Source organism: Hippocampus comes, unplaced genomic scaffold (genome assembly GCF_001891065.2).
Source record: "Hippocampus comes isolate QL1 unplaced genomic scaffold, H_comes_QL1_v1.1 scaffold7, whole genome shotgun sequence".
Classification (NCBI taxonomy): domain Eukaryota; kingdom Metazoa; phylum Chordata; class Actinopteri; order Syngnathiformes; family Syngnathidae; genus Hippocampus; species Hippocampus comes.
The window spans coordinates 4,366,380-4,378,733 of record NW_017842060.1 but is presented as its reverse complement, the minus strand read 5'-3'; the positions used below and the strand labels follow the sequence as shown (position 1 = coordinate 4,378,733).

Genomic DNA, 12,354 nt, shown 5'->3' with positions numbered 1-12,354 from the left:
ATTTGTGTGTGTATGTGGGTGTGTGAGCTGTGTGTGTGTGTGTGTGTGTGTGTGTGTGTGTGTGTGTGTGTGTGTGTGTATCTGTGTGTCTATGTGTGTCTGTATGTGTGTGCGCGCTTAGGTGTATTTGTGCCCATGTACATGCACTGCACATACAACTGGAGAAGGCCCAGCAGGGTTTCTTGTGTACGATGACAGCCACGTGTTTTATGGCACCAAGGCTTGAAAAATAAAAAAAAGGAAAAAAGTTTCTGCATATATGTACATACATTTATGTGTGTATATGGGTGTGTACCATATGTATGTGTGTGTGTATGTGTGTGTGCGCGCACTTAAGTGTATTTGTGCCCATGTACATATATGTATGTATGTACGTACGTACATACATACCTTTATATGTATGTACGTATATGTGTGGGTGTGTAAGAGTGATGTATGTGTCCGTACGAACGTGTACGTATTGGTGCGTATATGTATTTCTAGATGAACTGTCACCAAACCATAACTATAATCACTTTCAAGTCAACATTTGTCCCCTGAACACAGCATATTACTTTTTCAAAATGTTGCATTGACTAATTGTTCTTTCCAAAATCATACTTATATCGCCTATATTTTTCCCAGGGTTTATTTTTGAAGATCCACTTACCAAAAGTGACTCAGCATATATCAAACGTTCACAATGTTAAGCCGATGGCGGTGAAAGAAAATCTCACTGTTTCTAATTTATCTGGATCTGCACCAAAAATGAACCGCTAACTTCCATGGATATTAGTCTTTTTATTAAATCTATTTTTTTTTTTTTTTTGCATTATTTTGATACTGATCATTCAATTCATGAGCTTCTATGCAGGTTTGAACGGTGAGCACCGTGATGCTGGGTCAGCGCAAGACATGAATTATGATTGTGCTCCCTTTTCTGTCTAGTTTTGAGCACCATGTTTCCCCCCCTCCCTTCGCCCCCACCCTCCCACCCAGCTCTCCCGCACACTCTTCCCCATCCCGGCCATATAATGGACACGAGTGGCTCCTGTGGCTTGTGTCGCTGCAAACGCGATGTGACGCTCGTGCATTATTGAGCGTCGCGTCGCCATTCGAGACATTTATCCAGTAGAATGATTCGATCACAACCCGGCGTGGATCCTCCATGCTGACATGTTGTTTTCCTGGCTTGATCATCCAAATATATGGCTTTGATTTGAACATTTTGACCACGGATAATGTGGACGGAGTGCATGATTTTTTTTTTCTTTTTTAAGGCTTTTTTTGGTAGATTTAATTTTATATTGAATTTTAAAACTGTTTTCCATGCTTCTTTTTTTTAATCACCAATGTATTGATAAATTAATCTTTTAGTCAATACATGATTAATAGCTATCAACATTGATGGTGTACACAATGCTATGATTATTCTTGAGGACGGATAATTAATTAACCCTCAATTTATTAAAACTATTTTCATTTCAACAATTTGAGTGAAGACTTCCTTAAGCAATTAAGAATTTCTCATAGTTTTCCAGAATTATTTTCTGTGCACTTTTATTTTTGATTGTGTTTTTTTCTTTATCCATTCGAAGCTAAATTGACTATTTTTATTTGTATTTTTTTTCTTTTTTTTCCTGAACAATAAACAAACCTTTGAGTAATTCCAAAGTGAAAGTATTTTAAATTAAACAATTTGACCATATATATTTTATTTTGAAATACAGTTTCTTTGCTTTTTCATATGTTGATAAATTGCGTTTTTTATTTTTTTACAGTATTTTTTTCTTTTTATATTATTTCAAATTTAAAAAACGTTTTTTCATTGACCTGTTTTTTTTTTCAACAAATGGAATAAAAATGAATCATTGACATACAGTATTTGAATTCAATATTTATGTTTAACCATATTTATTTAAAGTGCATTACTTTTTTGGCGTGTTTTTCCTTTTTTATCATCAGAATTCTAGATGTTATAAATATATTTAATATACTTTTTTCTTTTAACCAGTTGGCAAAAATTAAACAATTCCGCCCTTGATATTTACTGGAGAACTTTCTCAAAATGTTGCTAATACCTTCAACGCAATATTTGCCATGACTTTTTCCTTCAGCCACTGAGCCAATCCTCCCCACATAACAATGCTTTCACTGCATGAGGAATACTCTTCGCCGCAAATGTATCCTCGGCCTCTAATTCACGTCACGGAGCCAAAAGAGGCAAATCATTTCCTCCCGCCGTTCCTGCGCCGGGCTGCCTCGTTCCCTCCTCCTCCTCCTCCTCCTCCTTGTTTTTGTATCTCTCACCCGTTAACAATAGCGCTGGGGGCAAGCGCAGATGTAAGACATAACAACGCTTGCGAGAAGAAGAAGAAGAAGAAGAGATGAGCGGGGCGAAGATAGAAGATTAGACAAAGGGAAACAGACGGCTAATGCCGCTCACGAGCATCGCTTGTCAATTTACAGCCGCTGCTCCCTGAACCGCGCCGTATAAATTTCCAGCGTGACGTCCGTTTCTACTGCTTCCAAGCCGACCAGATCTCCTCCCCAGACACGGACTTGGAAACCTGATGTTTGCGTATCGGGCCAGATGCATCTGCCTTTACTTGTATTTATCCCCCCACCCGCCCCCTATTGGAACGGCTATAGGTGAAAGCTTGTTTGATGTGGTCGCCCTTGTGCGCACACATGGATGCGTACATGGAGCATGTGACGGTAAATCACGGGAGCGACTGGCGCTTGACGGAGACGTAGGCCAGAGAACATGGATGAGATGCGGTCGGCAAAGAACATCTCAGAACCGTGATTCTCAAAATACGGAGCACACCGTAAAAGTCCCGCTGCGTGTGTGACAGGTGTTTTGCGTATTCCATCACGGCCCCTTGAGACTGAGCCGATTGTCGTCATCACATAAGTCTCAACCGATGACGCGTTGCTACGATTTCGATTAAAACTAGTTTCAACTCATCTTTGCCCAGGAACCCGTTGAGTTTGTGTACGGACCCCAATCTGTCGACCTTGGCGGAGGTCTCTGCCCTGCCGAGTGCCTCGTTGCTTCTGTAATGTAAGGCAGATGAGAAGTGGGGGGAGGGGGATGACCTCCACATACTGTAAGTGACACGTTGTACATCCTCCGTCTGTTTAAATTATGACTGTCTTTTTGAAGCGCTGACAAGCAGCGCCTTTAAAATATAAAATTACACCCGTATCAAAACAGCCCCGATGACTCTTAACTCATACGACGGCGCGGAAGAATCCGCAAGGAAAACAGCGTCGGGCGTGTGATCCCGAGGCGCTCGCACACCATTGCAAAGTGCAACACCTGTTTCGACTTAGGCAAGTCAGCGCCCGGTAGCGAGATTAGCGAAACATGCCCATAAAGGGAGAAGAAAGGTGGCTGCGCCTTCGCTTCTGATATCAACACAAAAGCACTCCGTGACTCCTATTCCGCGTCCGTTTTTCTAAAGAGCCGACGTGGTCGTAGCGCCGAGGAATTCACCTCAGCCTCAAGCCAAAGAACAAGCGGGGAGTGGTGCCTAGTCATGGCTATTTTCAGCCTTCAAACCAGGTTGTAAAAAAACTCCTTTTTCAAGAGAAAATATTGTGTAAATGGCATGTTGGGTCACACTCTATGACTCAATCTGGCTGTTTTTTTGGGGTTTTTTTCAAACCTGCTTGAAGGCTTTGACTTGACCGTAACTATTCGGTGATGCTCGAGTCGCTTTGGTTTGGGGCGGTCAGCTTTCCGCTTTTGGATACTCCACCTGAAGGGTGATTAGAGTTGTAAAGCTCGCAAAACGCTGAACATCACGACACCTTCACAGGCTGGATTTTTCTTCGGGATCAGCCTGGAGGCAGCAACGGCCCAATCCCCCCCAAAACAGCCAGCGTTCCCTACTTAAAAATGTGAGACAACACCACCGCTGCCACGGCGCTGCTGCCAAAGTCATTGTCATCTTGTCAGGGGCGTTAGCGCGTCGTTCAGCCGGGGGGGGACGAGCCGCGATGACATTGTCAGATGGTGCGCGGGGTGGCTGGTGTCAGGAAGTCGGGGAAGGATTTTAACACCTCCGTGACAGCGGCGGCGACCCGCGAAGCTTAAGCTGAGCTGCAGAGAGCGGAAACTCTGCCCCAGCGACGGGCATGACATAAACACAGCGCGCGCCCGCAGGCGGACGTTGCCACGCGACTGCCGCCTGGCCTAATCGCCGGGTGCCTCGTGGGGCTTTTGTGCCGAGCGTTCCCGCTCTTATCTTTTGTTTATGCGCAAGGGCAGATCGTCGCGATGAACTGCCTGTGCGTGCTTGCTCGGGAAGTGACGGGGTTGTGCCTTGCGCCGAATCACCGGTTGGCTGTGTGCCTTAGATCCCAGAAATGTTTTTTTGTTTTGGGTTTTTTTTTCTTTTTTTGCAATATGTCCGTCAACACGTAAAACTGAACTGCAGTGGCCCCTCAGAAGTATGTAGAGCTCCATCAGGGTCTCGCATTGCTTTCATACGCACACGCACACTCTACTGCTATAACTTGATGTTGACCAGTAAAGTGCAAAACAAAAACCGAGTGAACAAATTACAAAACGGGAAACAGGAGAAAAAAAAAGGGAGTAAAACCACACATTCAGAAATCAAACGGGAAATTAGCAACAGAAATAAATCAGTTAGGGGAGCGAGACGTTGGCTAGCTTCATGAAACATACATAGCGTTCAGGTTTTTAGAATGGGAGAGCAAACCAGACCACCCGGAGAAAACCCACTTAGGAAGTTTATGCTAACTCCGCACAGGAAGGCCGGAGCCCAGACCTTAACACTGTGAGACGAATGTGCTTACCGCCACTCATCAAGCGTAATGCCCAAGCCGCTGTCTTCAAATTGATAATAATCACCTAAGACTGAATGACGTCTTCTGTAGCCAAAGCTTGACGCAAAAAAAAAAAAAAAAACCACGAAAAGACAACATTATGCTTCAAATTCCGAATTGTGCGACATCATCTCATATCAAGACTTGATGTGTTAAGTCATCATGCTGGGTGACCCAGTATTGCATCCTCTGTGTGTGTGTGTGTGTGTGTGTGTGTGTGTGTGTGTGTGTGTGTGTGTGTGGCACTCGGCCCGCAGGCGGCGGCCTGCCAGCGACAGCTCGCCTTGCCCGGTGGTCCCCGCTCCCAGACACTTAGCCATTTAACAAGACAGTCGTTGCGGGGACCGAGCCAAGAAGTGCATGCACGGAGCTGGTCGGCACATTGCGTCCCCACCTCTCCCACTCCACGTACACTTTTTTTTTTTTTTTTTAACAACAGTCTTACTGGCATGCACTTAGCGCTGCGTGAGTCCGTGTGTGTGTGTGTGTGTGTGTACTGGGTACCCGTTTATTCATTTATTACGACTATTAGGCCCCTTTTCTTTCCCCTTCTCCCTCCTCCTTCACCCCGGCAAAATCACGCTAATAAACAATCGGGGTGGCGCCACGCTGCGATGCCCATAATGGGCTCCCAATTAGCAACTCCAAACACAGAGAGCGGCCGCTTCGCGCCCTGCCTTTTTTTTTTCTGCACTCATCTGCACAAAGCCGCATGAATTGATTCCATTTGCACGCCACTTAATGCGCTGATTGTTTATTGGCATGGCAGGGCTTGAAAAAAACCAAACAAATAAAAAGAGAAATTTTCTTTAACCTTGTGAGGAGCGCTGATATGAATCAACACCAAGGTAGTTCGAGTCGCAGGACCGGGGCGCATCGTTAGATGTCGGATAAATTCGACCGTGGAAGTCAAAGCCAGACCAAGATTTGAAGGATCGGAACCGTGCCGTTTTCGGAGTCACGTTAGCGTATGTGCCAGGGAGCAAATCTTTTTGCCATTATATTGCAGCTTCCTTCATTTCTTGCACTTGACTAGTTCTTTTCGTCATTTTGCATTTCCCGAATTGTATTTGGACCCACTGAGACAAAGTAAAAAGGATTCAAGCTGGCCAAGTCAATCTCCAGACCTAAACCTCATAGAGGATGCATTGCACTGTAAACGAGGTGACAGAGGGGAGTAACCCTCAAGAGACGGAAGTGATTTTCAAGACGTAAACCCGATAGAGTATGCGTTTTACCCACTCAAAAGGAGGCCGGTGGGAGTAACGCAGCAAAACAAATGACTCAAAAAAAGTGACGGTTGAAAACTCATTCCCGTTTTGAGTCGTGCTGACTTTTCTCTCTTGTATCTGCTGCAATACTTTTGTTTTGCAGTACACAGACAAAATGAAAGAATTGCCGCTGTCCCGATACGAGGGAGCGGACACCCTGGTTAGTCAACCGCAAGGTGACTGGGAATCAAAAGGGAGGAGATGTGAATCGCCGCGCTACCGACGACACTTTTTGGAAATGGGGTGGAGGCGGGGGGTTTAAACGCCGTCTGTTGCATACATTATGTTGGGATTTAATGGTGAGTTCCAGCAGGTGGCAGGCACCGGATCCCACTGGGGGTCATTTTCACCTTTTTAACCCTAGTCGCCTGATGACCTGTATTGAGGCAGGGGGGCAGGATACGGACGCCAAATGCGTTCTATGGCAAAATGAACGTGTGAGGTCCTCCGATGTGTGTGTCGCGCTCGTCCGCCTGGCTCACTTCCTTTGCAGGCTTGCCTTCCCCGCTGCCTTTTATGAGCGAGAGCTTCTCCGGCTTCTCACCTCGGGACACACTCGAGTGTCTAAATGTTTCCACTTGTGGGGGGGGGGGGGCACTCATTCGCTTATGCTGTGGGATGACTGCCCGCCACAACGTAACCAGCCCACAGACAAGTAATGAATCGGCGATTTGGTGCGCATGCGCCCAGGACTGAGCCTGCGAAATGTCAAGTTCATGTACTGCGCACTTGTGGTTGTGACGAGCGGCATGGAACTTTATTTATTTATTTATTGTGATCATAATATCGCGATCAGTGATTTTCAACATGTGGCGCTAGTACCAACAGTGGTACTCGGGCTCCCCCTAGTGGTGCACATATGATTCAATGGCCTAGTGAAGTTCAGTTGTATTCAACTTTTAAATTCAGTACATCTGCATTTAATCTGGATGATTATTTTTGAAACTCTTACTTGGGTACAATATTTACCTTTTACGCCAATTTATTCACTTTTTAAATTTTTTTTTTTTTTTTTTGCGTGGTAGGGGATTTTTCTGCCCCCTTCATGGAAAAAAACGTTTCCATTTTTTATATCAATTCTACACAGACATGCTATTCGCGATCTCCATACCTGCAAACATTTTTGGGGCGGGGGGGGGCATCGACTGTATATCACAACTTTGTCGTGTTTTTGTTGATATGCGTATTTGGAAGTCTTTCACGTAAAATTGGTGGTGCTTGGTATAAAAAGTTGGAGAACACTGACTTAGACTGACTGTATAAACACCAAGTGTTTTTTTGCGCCCACCCCTTCCGTGTGGCTCCCAAATTCCCTCCAAAGACCACAGCAGGAAGCCGTTTTGTTTTCTTTGATGGTATCGATCACGATGGTTCACTCACATCAGACCGCCACTCCATTTCCGAGCGGCTGAAAATCATTTGTCTTGTGCCGATCACTGCGGGTGCCAAATGCCTGCAAAAAACCACACCAGAACATTTTTTTGTTCCTTTTCTCTGTGGTATCGATTACATTGGTCCATTTCCGGACTGTTTTATATCACTCTGTGCTAACCCGATTCCCGTGGGTCCCAATTTTCTAGGGGAAAAAAAAAAAAAAACGCACCGGTGGTTTGCGCCACGCTCCCCAACAATTATGTGTGACAATCAATCCAGGGCCAGAACCTCTCGTGCGGATCGATACCCCGCCGTGCTGCCCGACCCGTGCCCCGCACGCCGTCATTAGCGTCGCTGACCTTGAAGTAAAATTCAATTTCCCCGGACCCTTGAAAAAAAAAAAAAAAGCCACCACCGGATTCCGGGAGCCATTTTCAGTTTGCGGCACAGGATATTACAGCTTAAGGAATTCCGTTTGAGGCGGTAATTATATCCGAGCCCCTTTGTGAGGTAAATAAAAGTTCCTGAAAAGCGGGCGGGATGCTTCTCAGTTTCAATTAGGGCGTCTTTGAGAGACTTCTCGCGGGACGCTTGGGCAGCATCGACGGGAGGATTCGGGCCATGCTGCTTTGAAAGAGAGGAAGGCGAATGTGCAGCCAGAGAACCAGAAGTCTCATTACAGCGATCAGTGTAACGGCGTCGGACGACAAAGGGGGCGGCCCCCATTAATACTGCCTTGAATCTTTTTTTTTTTTTTTTTTCCTACTCCAATCATGATATGTCGGCACAAGTTAAGATAAGAGCAGCTGAAGCTTTGGTGGCCCCACTTGGAGACTGAGACTGGGACTTGCTTGTCGTCGGAATCAAAGTGAATGTCGGAGTGGCGGCGGGGGCCATGAGAAAGCGATGCTACCGGCTCGGCGGATAAAGCTGTAGGATTGGCAACTGCACTTTGAAGTCAGTTATCAGGGGGGATTTGGCATTGGGGGGTGGGAATGGGGGTGTAAAACACTGTGTGTGTGTGTGTATCTTTGGAGGACAGGGGTGGGAATCACCAAGGGCTCAAATTTCTATACAAAGAGGTGAATTCAGTTTGAAATTCCTTCATCCGGTTCAAAAATGATTAAACGAGAACGTGAGCGTGTTCGCATGACGCCGGCCACTCGATTCCGGTTTCTGACAGGTGATGTCATACTTTTTTTTTTCTTTTTCAAAACACTATGTTAAATAAACGTAAAACATTCCCCGCATCGCATGTCAACTCCCCCATCAGCTTAACCCATGTGCTGCAGTCGATCTAAATAAGTTTATATAACGCAACATACAATTTTACAAAAATTGTAAAAGTATTATTCCTGAATATTTATTTCACTTTCAACCACTCGACATGTTCAGTGGCATCAGTGCTATACATACACATATAGTTCTTATTTTTTTCATTGTATTTTTGCCCTTTGTATTTTTGCCCTCTATGGACAATAAAAGCGGTATTGTCCCATGACCAAAACATGAATATAAATCTATATAAATAAAACATGAATTGGAATATTTCATATCACACACTTTTTATGCTGTGTCTTTGATTTAAAGATGACAATACGATAAAATCTACAAAAATTGTAGAAATTGTAACATATGGGGTAACCCATGTGTTACAAACATCGTAGAAATTGCAGCACAAGGGTTACATCAAACACCATTTGCGCATACGTTTGGCCATGAAATATTCACGCGCTTGAAATCCAACCATATCGTAGCCGCCTCCTGTTCGAGGCGAGTGTGAAATATGCATGTCGCCGCCACAGGCGTGTAAATGCCTGCGTTTAATGGATTTCTTAATTGTTTAAGTGTCTCTCAAGGAGTCGTCTCCCAACATCGTGAGCTTCATCCCGTCCTTCTCCGAACACATCCTTTGTGTCGTCAGTTCTGGCCGCAACGCGTGCACGATGGTTCCAAATGATCAAGAGCGTATGAGCTCAGTGGCAGGGAAAACTGTGTTGCACTGAGAATCAGCGATGAATACGTTTTTGTAGTCGCTGCAACTTGTTTCCCCGGCCAAGCTTTAATCTAGTGAAGCAAAGGCCTCCACTTCCTGTTCCTGTTTGCCAGACATGATGGATGGTCCCGAGGTGAAATTGGACTTGGACCGCTTTTGACGCTTAACGTGAACGTGAATAAGTACGATGACGAGTCCTTTAGATGATAGCGGGTTTCGTGTTCGCAGCTCGCGCATTCCTGCACGCTTTCTGGCCGCCGGGATCCGCAAATCCGGCTCAGATGGGATTGCAACTGGCCTGCTTCGAGAGCGCGAACGCAGCGCTGCCTGGTATTGTCCTGAAATCTCGGTTCTTTACTTGGAGAATCTGGATTCATATTGAGAAGATCACGGGGTACTTTACAGCCATTCTGTGGTCAGTTATGTGTCTCATAGGCACTGCTTGTTTCAAGTGACACAATTTGGATTGATTTTTTTAATTTTTTAAAATTTTTGGTCTTTGGTGGGACAGTCGGAATGAGGAGTGAAATTAGGCCTGGAGTAATTCGAGTTCCTTGATTTAAAATATGATTGAAGATTATTTATTAATTTATTCATTCATTCATTCATTCATTTATTCATTTATTCATTTATTGGGACATCGCGTACAGGAAAAAAAGACAGTCAAGCCAGGCAGCAATCGTTCATGCTATGCATGATGGGAAGTTCCAATTTCAAAATAAAATTAGTCAGAATGATACAATGATATTACACTTTTATTTTGACGTTGTTCCTGGCAGCGTTGCGGCCTATTTGACTTGGTCTTCCGGACACGCAGGTTCGTTTACGTTTACGTCACAAACTATTGCCACCAACATCAGAGCGTCAGGCTCATGAAATCATGTTCAATCGCTTATTCAGGAGGCGAAATAACCTCAAATTAATGACGCTGAAATCGTATGATTCCGTGACCGGAGTTAGCGGTTCATGGCTAGCCACTAAGCGAACGCCTGCTAAGCAGCCGGGCAAGAGCCGTCAGACTTCTTCTCAAAGGTAATTTAAGAGTCGATCATGACTCTGCAAACTTTGATGCTGACATGTTGACACCGTTGCCGTTCCTATCGGTCCCTTTTTAACAAAACAATACGTGTTATTTTCATTTTTGCATTCATAATTGTTTATCTAAGATTTTTCAAAAAATCTGAATAATCGATTTCTCAATAGAATTTTTAGTCGAATATCCGAATACCAAAATACTCGAGAGCATTCCGATGGATATCAAAGCAAACGAATTAATTCCGGTTCAGTTACAGAAGGTTACGCGGACTTTTTGAAAATATATTCAAGCATATTTCTTTCATGTCACAGTGAGTATTGCACCTCAGGTTTGGTGTTGATCCAAATTAGGATTGGTTCAGGCCTTGGCAGAGGTCACAAGCTCGGTTGTTGGCCAGGCCTCGCTGACTCTATGGTCCGATTCCTCCGAATCCAATATCAGGGGACTTATTCCCCAAATTCCTGCATACCATGTAACCTGCTCGTAACCTCGTCACTCCAGCTTGAATTCATTTGGGGCTCAGGTTCGGGATCGCGAGGCGCTGAGGATTTGGCGTGCGGCAGCTTTTGTTGGGGGGGAGTGGGGGGGTGCCGAGTGGCGGATTTGCGAGCTGTGAGAAAAGTGACTGTCCGCCTGCTATTGCCATGCCGGCGCATCGGCTGTCCGGCGTTGACGGTTTTTAAAAGTGGTTAGCGAATGACATACTGCTAATCTATTATTTAGAATCACATCCCTTTTTTTTTGGAGGGGGGGGGCTCTAATTCTTATTTGTAAGTCAATAAAAATGCGTCTGTGGGGGGAAGAATCACCTTGATGAAGTACTGGCGGGCTGTCACGTGGCTAACAAAGCGTGCAAGCCTTCCAGCGAAAACTGGAGCCTGACCTTGCTGCCCAAATCATAACCATATGAACGCAAGAATTTCCACCTGAAGAGGACGCGCACTCTCACTCTCTCCCATCCATCTCCCGGGGTGAGGCATTAAGCAGTGATAACAGAAAACAGGTTACAAGGGGAAGGGGGTGTGGGGGGGGAGGGCGATGGAGAGCTGTGGGGAGGCGAGCAGAGTGGCGTCCGGAGGCCAGTGAGTGGAGAAGATGTCGTGAACGGGATGACCGAAAATGGAAGTTTCAGGCCAGTCGCTTTTGCTTCTGCTGTAATGCGACTTTCTCTGAAGATTTCTGTCCAAAGAACAAGATCAGCCAGGATTTACGTTGCGGGCCCAATTCGAATTTAAAGCCCTTTTTTTTTTTTTTTTCATTCTTAAGGAAACGTCTGTCTCCCTTTGAATGTTCTGAACTCCTGTTAGATTAATTTTTTTCAATATTAACCCTTTCAGGGACAGCGGTTACTACAGTGGACAGGTTATCACCTTATCAGGTTACAGGGTGCATGAAAAAGTTCAAAAAAATTAATATCCCTTGTTTGTTTTTGTGGGTGGGTGCCAACCCCCGTTTTTAACAGGACGGTTTTTCACGCTTTTTTGTTTTTTTGTTATATGCTTCAGGGCTCAGTTCCTTCGGAGAGTTTACTGTACAGCGTCTGGATTTCTGTTGCACTGCCAATGCGTGTAATTACATCAACCGCATTCATGTCCTATGCATGTACAATTTTTTTTTTCTTTCCTTGGAGTCCGCTTGTGTGAGTTAATGGTTAGTAGACACCCTCGTGTGGAGGCATGCAGCAGTGAGTTTTGGCGGGCCACAGTAATTCTGCGGCCGTGTGCGCCTGATAGTTTGAATAAGCATTCCTCCGGGTGTGTGTGCAATTAGGGTTAAGACTCTGTGTGTGTGTGTGTGTGTGTGTGTGTGTGTGTGTGTGTATATACACTGTGTGTGCA

The 12,354-nt window shown here is 45.0% G+C and overlaps 1 protein-coding gene and 1 long non-coding RNA gene across 4 annotated transcripts in view; one reads left to right on the top strand and one right to left on the bottom strand.

The window, feature by feature from the left end:
* Positions 1–12,354, bottom strand: part of bnc2 (basonuclin zinc finger protein 2) — a 173,207-nt gene that overhangs the window by 27,317 nt on the left and 133,536 nt on the right. The window lies entirely within an intron of this gene.
* Positions 10,319–12,354, top strand: part of LOC109511236 (uncharacterized) — a 35,637-nt gene continuing 33,601 nt past the window's right edge. Inside the window, exon 1 of the long non-coding RNA XR_002167274.1 lies at positions 10,319–10,512. This is a non-coding gene — a long non-coding RNA (uncharacterized LOC109511236). The remainder of the gene's footprint in view (positions 10,513–12,354) is intronic.